The 12995-nt window shown below is 41.5% G+C and overlaps 1 long non-coding RNA gene across 1 annotated transcript in view; it reads left to right on the top strand.

Moving 5' to 3' along the window:
- The first annotated feature begins 1385 nt into the window (after positions 1-1385).
- The window catches only part of LOC104142163 (uncharacterized), a 55795-nt gene continuing 44185 nt past the window's right edge, over positions 1386-12995 (top strand). The window contains exon 1 of the long non-coding RNA XR_693660.2: positions 1386-1520. This is a non-coding gene — a long non-coding RNA (uncharacterized lncRNA). The remainder of the gene's footprint in view (positions 1521-12995) is intronic.

Consider the following 12995-nt stretch of genomic DNA (forward strand, 5'->3'; position numbering starts at 1 on the left):
TAAATGTGTAGATAGTTGACCAGGAGAAGCTATTATGATTGCTTGTCTGCTCTACTTTTCTGCAGGCAAGCAAAGGGCAATACTTCCCCTAGTGTATCTTCTCAGCTTTTAGCAGATCATAGCCTAGGGACTTCTTGAACCAAAGGTTACATACATGTATTCCTATTCAAATCCCAGCAAAATATCTCCAACAGGAAATTGTCTATATGCTTTTTAACCCATGAGACAGCAACAAAAAGCAGAGGCAATGATGGTGCAATCCAGCCACTCACCAGGAGTTTGAGCTGTCCCACAGAGAGGCTGTGTCATACCTGTGAACAAGTTTCTTGCCACTCTCTTAATCTCTTCCACTTCTACTAAATCTTTTTTGAGGTGGGTGAAGCACAGGTACACAATATTCGAGATTTGGTAATGATATGGATTTGCACAGTGGCATTACACCACTCTCTGTTCCTTTCCTAATAACGTTGAAATTCTGTTTGCTGTTTTTGGCACTGCTGAATGCTGAACAGATATTTTCATGGAACTTTGCCCACTACCGAGATCTATTTAATTTACACCCTCTGATTATGCGTGTATATTCAAGGCTTTCTTCTAGGTTCGTGATGCAGCATTTATTGAGCATGAACTTTTCTGTTATTTTATCATCTAGCCTTTCAGAATTGCGAGATTCTCCTTCAGCCTTTCACAGGCAGCTTTAGATTTGACTGTCCTTTAGGTTTAGCTGCTGTTGTAGATTCACAGTAAATTATGTGAACTTTATAACTCATTCCTTTACCTTAATGAAAATGTCACAAGGCACAGGGCCAAGGCCAGATCCTTCAGAAACTCCATTGGCATTTTGCCTTCAAGCTGAAAGCTCATCATTTATTTCTATCTTTTGCTTCAGCCACTCACTAATACACAAACAGACCTTCTCCCCTTTTGCGGGACATATTAGTTTCTAAAAGAGTTGTTAGTGAAGGGACCTTACTGAAAGTTTTCTGGAAAGACAAATATTTCATCTGGATTTATCATTTATGCACTTATTAACCCTTTCAGAGAGCTCTTATGCATTTCTGAAGCAAGACTTCCCTATATTTCTAGTTATCTGCTCTTTTTGACTACTTTTATTAATTTTTCTAGTCAGTGTTCAGGATTGTATTTCTCCAGATTCTTAGAAATTCCTTTAAAAGTTGATTTCTCACTTTTTGCGTTTCATTGCTATAATACTGGGATTCATTTAAGTGATAGTTTGCATAACACAATGAGTAGTTCAGCAATTTCATATCTGAATTCCTTTAAACCTCTTGGGTGAATGCCATCTGTTCCCGCTCATTTCTTACTGTTCATTTTATCAGTTTTTTCTAAAATATCCTCCTTCAGTTCTGACAGTTGGTCAGACTCACCATCTGTAAAGAAGGACTCCCCTAAGCTCTCAATAATAAGCACCAATGCAAAGAAATAACCTTTCTTCTCTTCTGGGATCTTTAACTTCCTGGAGATCTTCTTTTATACCTCTGTCATCCAGCAATTTTCTGGTAAGACTCCTTCTAATGTGTTTGGAAAAAAATCCTTTTATTTCAAGCTTTATTCCTTCAGTAGGTAGTTTCTCAGAACCTGATTTGACTTACAATATTATGGTTTCATATTTAAGTCACAAGAGCTCTTCTCTATTTTAATTTATTTTAAAATGACTTATGCTTTTTAAAGAATTTCTGTTTAACTCTAATCATGTTGTTTAAACTGTCCTTCTCTAGTTTAGGACTGTTTATATCTTTTTCAGTGGATGGTATAACCTTACCACATGCTTCTGATGCTGTATGTCTAAATACATTTAAGACACCCAAACACATTTTACCCTTTTTGCAGCTCCTTTTACTTTCTTTTAACATGTTTCTCATTTTTCTTTTTCATATCATTTCTTCTTCATGCCTTTTTAAAGTTAAACTTTAATAAAGACGATTTTTACCTGTAGCTTTCTCACTTCTGCAAAGCTATATAAATGTAAGTTATAATGATCATCATTGCAGAGTTACTCTTTGAGATTTGTATCTCAAACAATATCATTTCACAACTCAGGAATAAATAAAGAACTTATTCTTTTCTGATGGGATCTCTGGGCACTTTGAGCAAGAAGATGTCATTTACAGTGTCTAAAAATTAGTTTCTATACCTTATCTCTTTCTAACATTTAACCTGTTTACATGGATGTAACTAAAGTCTCCCATTATGTTTTGTTTATTCCTACAACAGTGCCTTCATTCCCCTACATTTTAGCAAACTACAGCCTATACAAAGATCTAAGAGCTTGTACTTCATTGTATTATGCACTTAGTGTTTGGTTATGACTAGTCTACCTGGCAGTTCTTTGTGATGTGCAGCGTTTCTCCATCCGCACTGATACTTACAACTCCATTGAACTTCTGTGCCATATGCCAGCTTAACCTACAGTGACTCAATATTTTCTTCCTTGACATCATCAAAGATATTGAACATTGTCAGGTCAGAAGTCAGTCCCTGCGGAAATTCACTATAATTTCGTCATGTGAAACTGGGCTTGAACTTTATAACAGGATTATAAGGAACAATATTAAATAAAAGGAATTATAAAACTATGGGGAGATTAAGATCAGAAATTATTTCTCCAAAACACTATTTTTAAACTTTTTGGTTCTCCCTTCCCCCACCTGCGAAACCAAAACCGGTTCCTCAAAAAGTTCAATAGCAAAGTCTACCAAATATCTCCTGATGATACCTGACCTCTGCAGGGAAGAGGTTTCTAGTGAACGTGCCATGTAATAATTCAGCAGAACTACATGTTGAATTACTGGAACTCCTTTTAGACTCTGGTGAAATTCCTGACCCTGTAGAATTTCATAGTAAAGTCCTTTTGTACTTCAGCAAGGCTATGATTTCACCTCGTCTCTCTCTCTTACTATGTGTAGGCTCTGGCACCGCACAGGCAGTGTGCCTGTAGGGGGATAGGCAGATGCCACGTTTGGAGCTTTTCAGGCTTATTGGATTATCATCTTTTCATTTTTCCTCAGATTTCTCAACTCTCCTGCCTGTGGATGGTGTCTCTTGCCGCCCACTCCATTTCTATAATCAGGCAAGAAGCAGTAGCTAGTGAAAAAAGCTCAGATTGAGTAAGTCTTCTCTGAGAGCTTAAGGATATAGCTGTAGCTCTGTCCCAATTATCATTTTTACATAATTAGCTCTGGTATAGGGGGGAGGGGGGGTTAAGCTGCAGCCATGATTTCACAAGGCTATGACAAAACTTCTCCAACAATAACCTTCCCCTGCAGTCTTCCACTGGAAGATACTGGTGTATCCTGAACAAACTGAACAGTAAATCTGATGTAGGGAGCACTAAGCAGCTCAAGCTGGTGATTAGAAACTAAGATATATCTTGAATATAACAACAGGTAGCAACAAATATCTGGGAGTTTAAGAAAACTGTGGCAAATTGGAGGGTCATGCAAGCTGCTGATGCCAGCCCTTCCCACCAACACTGTATTTGGATGAGAGCCTTCCAGGCCTTCCTGTAAGGCCAACTGACTTTCAAAGGACTTGATCCTTGTAATGAGGACGCAGGACTCAGCAGGAACAGGAGCAACCAGCTCCTTCTCAAATGGAAAGCTTTATGTTTTCTGCTGTGATGGAAGTTCCCACAGAGCAGCCCATGCAGAACAAATTCAGCAGCTGAGACAGAAGTTTTCCTTGAGGGTTAGTATTCAGTTAAGAATTTCAGAAAAACAGATATTTCTCCCCCAAAACCCAAAAAGTTTCTAATTTCAATGACTTTTTTCAGGATTTCCTTTCAAAACTGAGGATTTTTTTGTTGAGGTTTATTTTTTTTGACAAAGATCTGGAGGCTTTGGAGAAGCATTTGGTAAATCTAAACTCTTTTATTGTTTTTATCAAAAGTTTTTATGGAAAGAACAGTGCTGGATAAATATGCCTCACCAAAGGGGAAAAAAAAAAGTACTTTGTAGCTGACTCTAATTGACTCTGAAGGTCTAAGAATCCCTCTCTAACTCAGTAATGGATTCAAGCTCAGAATATCACTTGCAATAATGCCAACAGTGAAAGCAGACATAACTTTATTTTGCTGCCATGGATATCAGGCAATTCCATTTTGAAAAATCTCGGGAAGAGCCAATTTATTCCTTTATCCTGGGTGTAAGATACGAGTAGACACAAATGTGTGTGGGCTGAACTTGTGTCGTGGACAATTTCCTGCCATACAGGATTGTAATTAAAATATTTTTTAGATACATGTATCAGCAGTTCTGCTGAAGGTCTTTTTCTTCCATGTGCAACCCAGGGCCATATAGAGCAACTTCAAAAGTAGGGTAGGAGATGGCCTTGCTTCCTGCTGCACTGCAACAGACCCTGTCTCTAAGAACAGGAAAGCCATTTGCTCTCCACTAAATCAGCACTAATGCCGGCAAAGAAGTAGCTTGTCTGAAGGAAAGAAGGAATATGCCAGTTCTCAGCTGGTGTTTCACTCTCCTAAAGACATTTTTCCAGGTTATGAGGTAGTAATTTCTATATGGCCTTTAAGATCTGTTCATCTTCAACATGCATTAAACAAGCAGCAGGATTTAGGTGAGATGGATGAGTCCTCACAGTTGTTGCAGAGATGCAGGTATTCTGAATGTCTTGAAAGAAACAGACCACAACTCCATCCCTCTCTGCATACATAAGGTGGTACAGATGGGGGGATTCTGGCTAAATTGATTCTTGCACTCTTGGGAGACATAAGGTGAGGGATATTTCTCCAATATGCATATTTTAAATGGCTGTGATGCCTGCCTACATGAGAAAAAGAGACATATAGCCCAGTCCAATTGTTATATTAGTGGAACAGTGGAAAAATAACAACCCAGCTAGCCAAATGAATATTGATTTGTTCCTAATCAAACCCAGGAAATGTCACATGGTAATATCTATGCAAGGCATATGATCCCCCAAATGGCAGCTGGTAATTGCCAGCTAAAGCATGTGATCCATGCCCCGAGTACATCAGGACAGCTTGGAAGTAACACTACTGACAGGAGTGGGATTTGCATCGAATGCCTGGCTATCACTAGGCTGAGGCAAGCTTTTGTATGAGTCTTGTGGCGGTGGTTTTCATCCAGGCTAATTTGTATACCTCATTTACCCTGTCCTTACGTATCCTCATCCTCACCTTCAAGAGAGCCTTCTAAGATGCAGCTAGCACAAGCAGCTCCTGTGGACTACTGAATTCAGGAGATAAGAGCTGCCCCATGCATTGCATTGCATTGCACGGCTGGTCCTGATACTTCTATACGTTTCTGCCACAGTGAAGTATAAGCTCAGGCTCCAGGGAGCAGGAGATGTCTGTTGCACAGTAAGAATGACTCTGTTTTATTCATAGAGGCAGGTTTGCAATTGCATATGGATCTGAAAGAAGCCATTTTATCCTCCTCCTCCGTCTCTTCCTTCTTCTCCTCTTCTGGGTCATGCATCTTTCATTTTCATTCTTTAGAGTGAATGACCAAAGGATGGTGCAGCCCTGTTCCCCTTGGAGATGTCACTGGTACTGTTTCCTAACTCAGCTTGAAGGAAGCTGGAAGGATCCTCTGTGCATGCCCTGAGTATCCGCTGCTGACCACACCGGCACTGTGGCAAATTGGACTTTGATCCCTCTACCAGGAGATGTTTATCTCATCTCTTCATATCTGCATCCTAGAGGGATTCGTCCCATTTGTCAAAACGTAGGGCAAAAGCTCTCAATTCAGCAGCTAGCCCTGGAAAAATGAGGCTCATGAAAGATGATAATTTTCTGTTATTAATTTAGATAGTAAATTTATCATAACTATGAGTTCCAGTGTTATTACAGATATAATCCTACTAACAAGATGAGCTGCCCAGCTGGTCATCTTACAGATGAGATATAATCCTACTAACAAGATGAGCTGCATCTGAAACTGCGAATTATATTACTGGAAAAAAACAGGCCATGTGGAACAGGAGCAGGGGCTGGCTACTGAAGTTTAAAGCTCACAAAGGGATCTCAGAAGAGGAACTGGGGCACTGCTAGACCAGCAGAGAGAGCTGGAATTTATGTCTGAGGGGTCATGCCTGTTCAAGTGTAATGGAGGAAAATGTATTTTCCATGATACAAAGACAAGGGATTTTCAAGTTACCTGACTTCTTTTAGGAGGAGATTAGGAGGAAAACAGGAAGAATAGAATTACTAAGAAAGAAAAGGCAAATAGAAAGTGTCAGAGGGAAGGTCAAGTCTGGGAAGGTCAGCATGTAAAGTGGGGAAGAGCATCACCCTACCTTGGTGATGTATTCTTGGTGTATCAACCCATGTTTAGTCATGGAATCATCCCCAGGTATTGTTCATCACTGCATGTTCCCTGCAGAGGACTAACCTACTTTCTTCTTCTCTGTGATGGTCAAGTGAAGCTCCCTCCTGAATCCTCTGGCCTATATAGTGAGCCTCCCTGACCCCAGCTCCCCTTTTCTTGCTCTAGCTTTCAGTGCCCCAGATTTCTCAGACTTTCAATGAGATCTGAGCCCAACCTGCACATTCAGGTCACACACAGTGGCGTAGCCCCTGAATTAATATTCGTAGAAATACTTGGGGGTTCAGAACATATTCCTCCCTCCACCCTTGTCCCATGCTGCACAGGATTTTTATTTATCTCCAGTTTCCATCTAAAAAACAAATACAAAAAGGAGATGATTTTTCAAAGGTCGAAGGGCAGAATAACACTGGCACTAAATGGAAGAGATCACAGCTCTGACCTCCCCATCAATCACTGCAGCATTTGGGGCCTTTGATATGTAATTTTCTCCTACAAATGGTCCCCATCTCTGGGGATTGTTCAAGGAACCCTGCTGTTGCCTACAACATGTTTTGTCAGTCCGTGACTGTCTAACTGAGGTTTTGCATTTGCCAAGAGAATATGGATTGATGCCGTGGGATGGGTGAGTCCCATGTAAAGCTAAATGATTCAGCAAAGAAGAAGTAACATAAAGATGAGTTAGGGTAGATGGCTTAGCTGAGATCTAGAGACAATTAAGATCATACTTGTTTAGTCTGTTCTGATAGGTATTATTTCTGAGTAATAGCAATGCATCTTTCTGGAACTTGCAGGCTCGGCCTTCATCTAAACCTGCCTCAAACTCTCTAAAACTCTAAAACTGCCTCAAAGTACAGGGAAGAAATAAAGATGACTGGAATGAAAATTTCATTGATCATGCAGCAGCCGCAGAAGCTTTGTTTTCCAGTAGCCTCATTATGCCCTGCCTGCATGGCTGCTTGTAACTCTGGAGGACAAAGACACTACCAGATTACCACTGTTTCCCACTAGCTTTGCCCTGGTCCAAGCCCCAAGGAAGTGATAGACTGAGGAGGACCACTCATGTTTGCACTCTGAGCTCTCCATTAGATCAGCATATACACAGCATATACATATGGCTGTGCATTACCTTGGATTCAAATCTATGTTTTCCTTAAAATTCTCTGGTGTGAAGAGTGGTTTCAAAATGTTTGGCAAATGCTCAGTGCCCCATCTCCCAGGCAGTGACAAACCTTCTTCAGGAACTCTGAATACTTTGAAAGTTTCTAAGAGCCTGGTATACCCAGGAACCACACAACAAGGAGCTGGATGTAGGTAGGTAACACTACAGAACTGGTACAGAAAGCACCTCTTAGGAAGCATTAGACAGTACCCGTTTGCAGGTGTCAAGAAGACAAAAGGTGTTTGACTAGATGTTTCCAGAGCATTCTTCTGTTCAAAAAGAGAAAGGAGAGCAAGCAGCATGACTGGCAGTCCTGAGATTGGTAACAGAACCTTTTTTTTTTTTTTTTGTGGTTATGAGAAAAAAAAATCCTAAACATTTTGTTGAAGTTTTTATCGCAAATAAAAATTTTCTCTGAGAATGACTTCTGTTTCTGAAGCACTGGAAAGCTTTTATGTCAAAGGACAGACATTCAAAAATTAGGATGGAAACACTAGAATAGAGCTGAGGTATGGTGGGAAGGACATGGTTGGAGCAAACAGCATCTCATCACAGGGCAGAGGAATTCTTGTCTAAACTGCAGAATGTTTCTAAATAACCAAGTCCTGAAGCTCTCTGCCTTGAATCTGGGTCATGTGCTATGGAGAAAGCCATCCTGTGGACCCTAGTGCCCCAGATTGTGTCCCTTTTGCACACTGCAGCCACAAGTTTGAATTATTACACTGAGCACTGACCTTGTAAAGGACGTGCCTTTGTGACACTGATCTTTCTGGGAGCTCTGTGTCGTCACCCTCTTGTGGTGCTCTGCAGCAGAGAGAGGTTGCATATAGGCCACCACTGCGCTGCAGACGAGCCTTGCAAGGAGTCTGAGTACACAGTGCATAGGGAGGAACAGTGTGCAAACAATAGGGCTGGGAGATTCCTATTACCGTGCAGAACTAATATGTTAAGTTAATGTCTATATAGTCAAGAAAGAGCAACTAAATATTGAATAATTTGCTAGTATGTGTAACTGCTCTAAAACTCTCCAGGTCACAGGAGTGTCATCAGCATCCTTAGCAAGCATCAGAAATGGTGTTTGAGGATGCAGAGCACGGAGCCTTTTGAGCAGATATCAACTAGTTTTAAGCTCAATGGTTAGTCTTAGGAACATCATAGGCAGGATTCAATAAGTTTAAAGCAGGCAGCTGTTTATACGCCTTGCAGAACAATTTTTTGAAGAGGAAGCATCAAGAAAGTCAGCAAAAGTTACTGTGCAAGACTTAGGTAATATTTTTAATTTGGTCTCCATCTCCTTGAAGGGGTCACAACAGGGTAGGTTCTAGAAACGTTCCTCTACTGAGCACTGCAAGACCAAAAATCCAGGTCCTTTAGGACATCCAGCTGTTGAGCTTTAGCTCAAGTCTCTGTCACTATGAATGATGTGACTGAGCAGCAGATGATGTTCGTGAAGTATTGCCAAGGCTGAGGTGGTGAATCTGTGAGTCTCAGGGCAGCACTTCAGAGGACCTGTCTTGGTTCCTGAGTGTGCCTCTGGATCCTCTCTTCTGGCATAATAGCTCAAGTCCAACCTTTTTGCTAAGGTAAATGTAGTACTTAAGCTCTGGAGGCTTCCCTGTGACATTCATCAGTTGAGCTGGGTGCTTTAAGAGGGCACTGGAGCCCTAGGAGTATCTGCAGAGCTGCAGAACCTGCTTTTTTGATAAAATCACCTCCAGGTGCTGAAAAACAGCCCATGGATCTGATTTCCACCATGATATCTCAAACAAAGTCCCAGAAAATGGGAGAAATAGTGGTCCAGAATCTAAGAGAAATAGTGGTCCAGAGACCACTAAGAGAAATAGTGGTCCAGAATCTAAACATCAACTTTTAATGCATTTGGATGGTGGACATACAAACCTACACCCAACACAGAATCCCTAACAGCTATGCAATAACCACGAGGAACAGTTTAACCCCTCTCTCCACACATAATGCATACTCCAGTTCCTACACCTCTAGAGCTGTGAATGACAGATTCGTGAACCCAAGAGGAAAGCAGGCTACAGGAGACCAGTTTTGTATCTTGCTGTGTGGGATTTCAACCAGTAGGGGCACTCTTGTGGTTTAGTCTCTGCTCTTGGAGTTATTTATTTATTTATTTATTGGTGCTACCTGAAGACCACTTATAACAAAATGGGTATGATAAGAGTGACCTGTAAACATGTAAGTCACATCCTGTTCATATCAACTTCCATTACAATCAGTGGAAGGACTCACACTGACTCAGCCTGGAATTTTATAAGACCTTATCTCAGCGCCATTATTAATATGACACAATTAATTAAAGGATGTGCTAAACTAGAGACCTGACCCTGAAATGTGCTGAGCTTCTGCCACTTGCTACTATTGAATACAACCTCTTGGAAATTGTGTCAGACCCTCTGGGAATACAGACTCTTTTCTGCCATTAGGAAATGGCTGCCATTAGGAGATGGCTGGGGCTGTTTCTGAGAAATATCTACCAGTAAAAATGAAGATATCTCAGCATCCCAGTTTATTAGTACAAATGATAGTAATTACCACCTGACTGTCAGTGTCTCTACAAACGGAAGAATCATTTGTCCTCATTATCCTCAAATCAAAAGCTGAAAAAGAAGTCAATGCAATGAATTGAAGTCTGGGCTGCAAAAGGGCGTGGGAGCTAATGGATCACGTCGAAGGAAAGAGTAACATACGAAGAGCTGAGAAGGTTGTGGGTCACAGGGGGACCTGCCTGTCTAGGTGGGGGAAGAGACACATGACAGAACATCAGTTTTTCCTTCTTAGGACTCCAGATTGCACAGCCTGTTCATGTGGCAAAGGTAGACACTATTGAAGTTTGCAATGTCCTTGCAGAGGCTCTTTTCACAAATTGAGTGGGGTAGGGAAGAAGCTATCATTTTTCAACTAAAGCTCTGATAAGAAATTTATTAGATACTGCTCCAAAATAAAACTCATCACTCCATAAAATGTCTCTATAAGGCATAATGTCAAAAACAGAGAGTTTATAGGAAGAGGGAATGTGGGGCATATTCTCAAGGCATGGGGGATCTCAGCACCGCCAGCATTAGGAATTCAGATAAGAGTTTAAGATTAACATTTAGAGTAATTTTAAGCTGTCATTTCCACAGATTGAAACGTTTTTTCTTGATCAATACTGTCTTTCACAACAAAAAAAGAAAGAAAAATCAATAATTTCACATTTTGCATAAAAATAAAATTAAACTTTTTGCTGAAGACTTTTAACCAGCTCCATCTTTTGCTGTTTATAGTGCTGATTCTGTCATCTTCAAAACTTTATGACTCACTGCTGCTTCCCTTCCTCGCCATAGAGAATATGAAGATACTTTATAACACAAGCCCAGATTTGTACCATGCCTGAAGCAAAGGTCATTCCATCCTCCTCCAAACCTAGTTTATGACAGCGGTTAGTAAAAGGTAAAGGACCAAGCTTGTCTTCTTCTGTTGCTGTATGGGCAGGAGCAGGTGTGGGTCTGCAGTGTCACTACTCCTTTGTCTGGGCTTGTCAATCATGGGGTCATTAGAGGGTGTACTCATAGGCTACAGCAACCCCACAGTGTATTGGCACCGGCCATGGTGCATCTGGCTTTCATTAACTTCTGGGGAGCACCCCAGAGCAGGCGCCTCTTCTATGGGCTGCACCATCTGGAGTCCCAAGCTTGCCTGTGTGGAACCTGCTCTTCACTCCTGTGAAGAACATGGTGGGCCACAGCTGCACCTCTCACCACTTCAGTACAACATGGGCCAGCTGCTGCCTTAGGGCATGGTCTTGCTATCCTCAGGCTCCCCACCCCAGCCACAGTCCGCCTGCCATTCAAAGCTCAAATCAGAAGCTATCATGTCCAAGCAGCTGCAGATGTTGGCAGGAGTACTCCAGAGCCTTTCATTTCAGGGAAGGGTCCTGAGATCCACCCTACATTGGAATGATCTTTTACCCTCTGGTCATTTTCCAGGGGCGCTGGTCATATTTCAGAGAAAACTTCTCTGGCTGATGTTCCATAGTGTCTCTGCAACTGTCCTGAGCCTCCTCCTGTGACAAAAGAGAGGGCAGGGCCATGTCTTCCTTTGTAGACATCTTTCCATTTAATTTTCCATCTACAGCTTATAAAATTCTGGTAATCCCATACAGAGTGCACTGGTACATTCATTTCTTCTTCTTCACCGTTGCCACATAACCCGATGTAACTGATATTATCACATCCTGCAGAAGTGTCGCTTCCAAGAGCTCTCTGATTTGACAGCCTTTTACCAGAGAACTTCAGAAGCTTTAAGTTTTTTTCCAAGATCTGGATTTATGCAACAGTTTTGGGGAGGATATCTTTGTGAGGTTCCCCCTGCCTCAGCTCCATGTCCCCATGTAGGTGTCTTCAGTTCCGCAGAGGTTGTTCTTGGCAGGCATCACCAGTGCCAGTCGTGTCTTGGGCTGCCTTCAGAGGATGTGGATGTCTTCCATCACGATATTGACAAGACATTGACTGTGCTTGACATTTACACTGAAGGCTCAACTTCTGAACCTTTTGCTGAGGTTCTGGCTGCACTTCCGCCTGCCTTCGTATCTATATTCTTCTCCTCTGAGTTCCAACAAAGTCAATACACTTATGCTTTTCTTGACCCTGGCCATTTGTAGCATGAAAAAGAAGACACTTGACAGTGAAGAGCCCATGACTGTGAGATTTATTGTCATACCTTGATTTGTCACAGTCTGGGAGGGTCACTGGACAACTGGGCAGTATCTAAAGCCTCTTTGAACATCTTCAGGCAGCAATTTCTCCACCCAGCTTGTCTCTATTTCTCAAAGTTGATTCCTCTATTCTGGTTCCTGGCAGGCTTTTCCATAATTTATTTGGAGACAGGCCTAGGCCCATCCTTATCTTGGAAAACTAAGAGTCAGTATGGCTAGTTACGTACAGTGAAGGAGGAACATAAGAACAGAGTAAGCATACAAGCTGTCCCCAGTATGCCTTCCCAGGGTGTGGTGACTTGTGACTTAGGAAGTTCTTGAGTCCAATGTTGTATCTTTGAATTTATTAGCCATTAACAGATTTCCCTTTCCTGAATTTCCCTATCTGCTTTGCGAAAACACAGAACTGTTGTGTGCCTCCAGTACCTTGTGGTAAAGCATTCCTCACATTAATGCTACATTGAGTGAAAACATATTTCCTTCAGTTTGTTTTGTATCTGCCACCATTTAATTGATGTTTTATATGAAACAAGACTGAACAATCTTTTTCTACGCAACTGCTCAAGGCAAATCAGTATCTTATATACTTCATCATATCCTCTCTTAGTTTTCTTTTTGATAACCTGAATAGTCTGGGTATATTTAATCTCCTGTCATACAGAGGTCTTTCTCTACCGCTGCCATACTGTTGTCCTCCTCTTCTGTTGTTTGTAGAGATCTTCCAGTTTAGAAACTACCAGCCCAAATGGAGGGTTCTGATGACTGTACCTATAAACAACTGGCT

This window comes from Struthio camelus, chromosome 17, assembly GCF_040807025.1.
Source record: "Struthio camelus isolate bStrCam1 chromosome 17, bStrCam1.hap1, whole genome shotgun sequence".
NCBI lineage: Eukaryota > Metazoa > Chordata > Aves > Struthioniformes > Struthionidae > Struthio > Struthio camelus.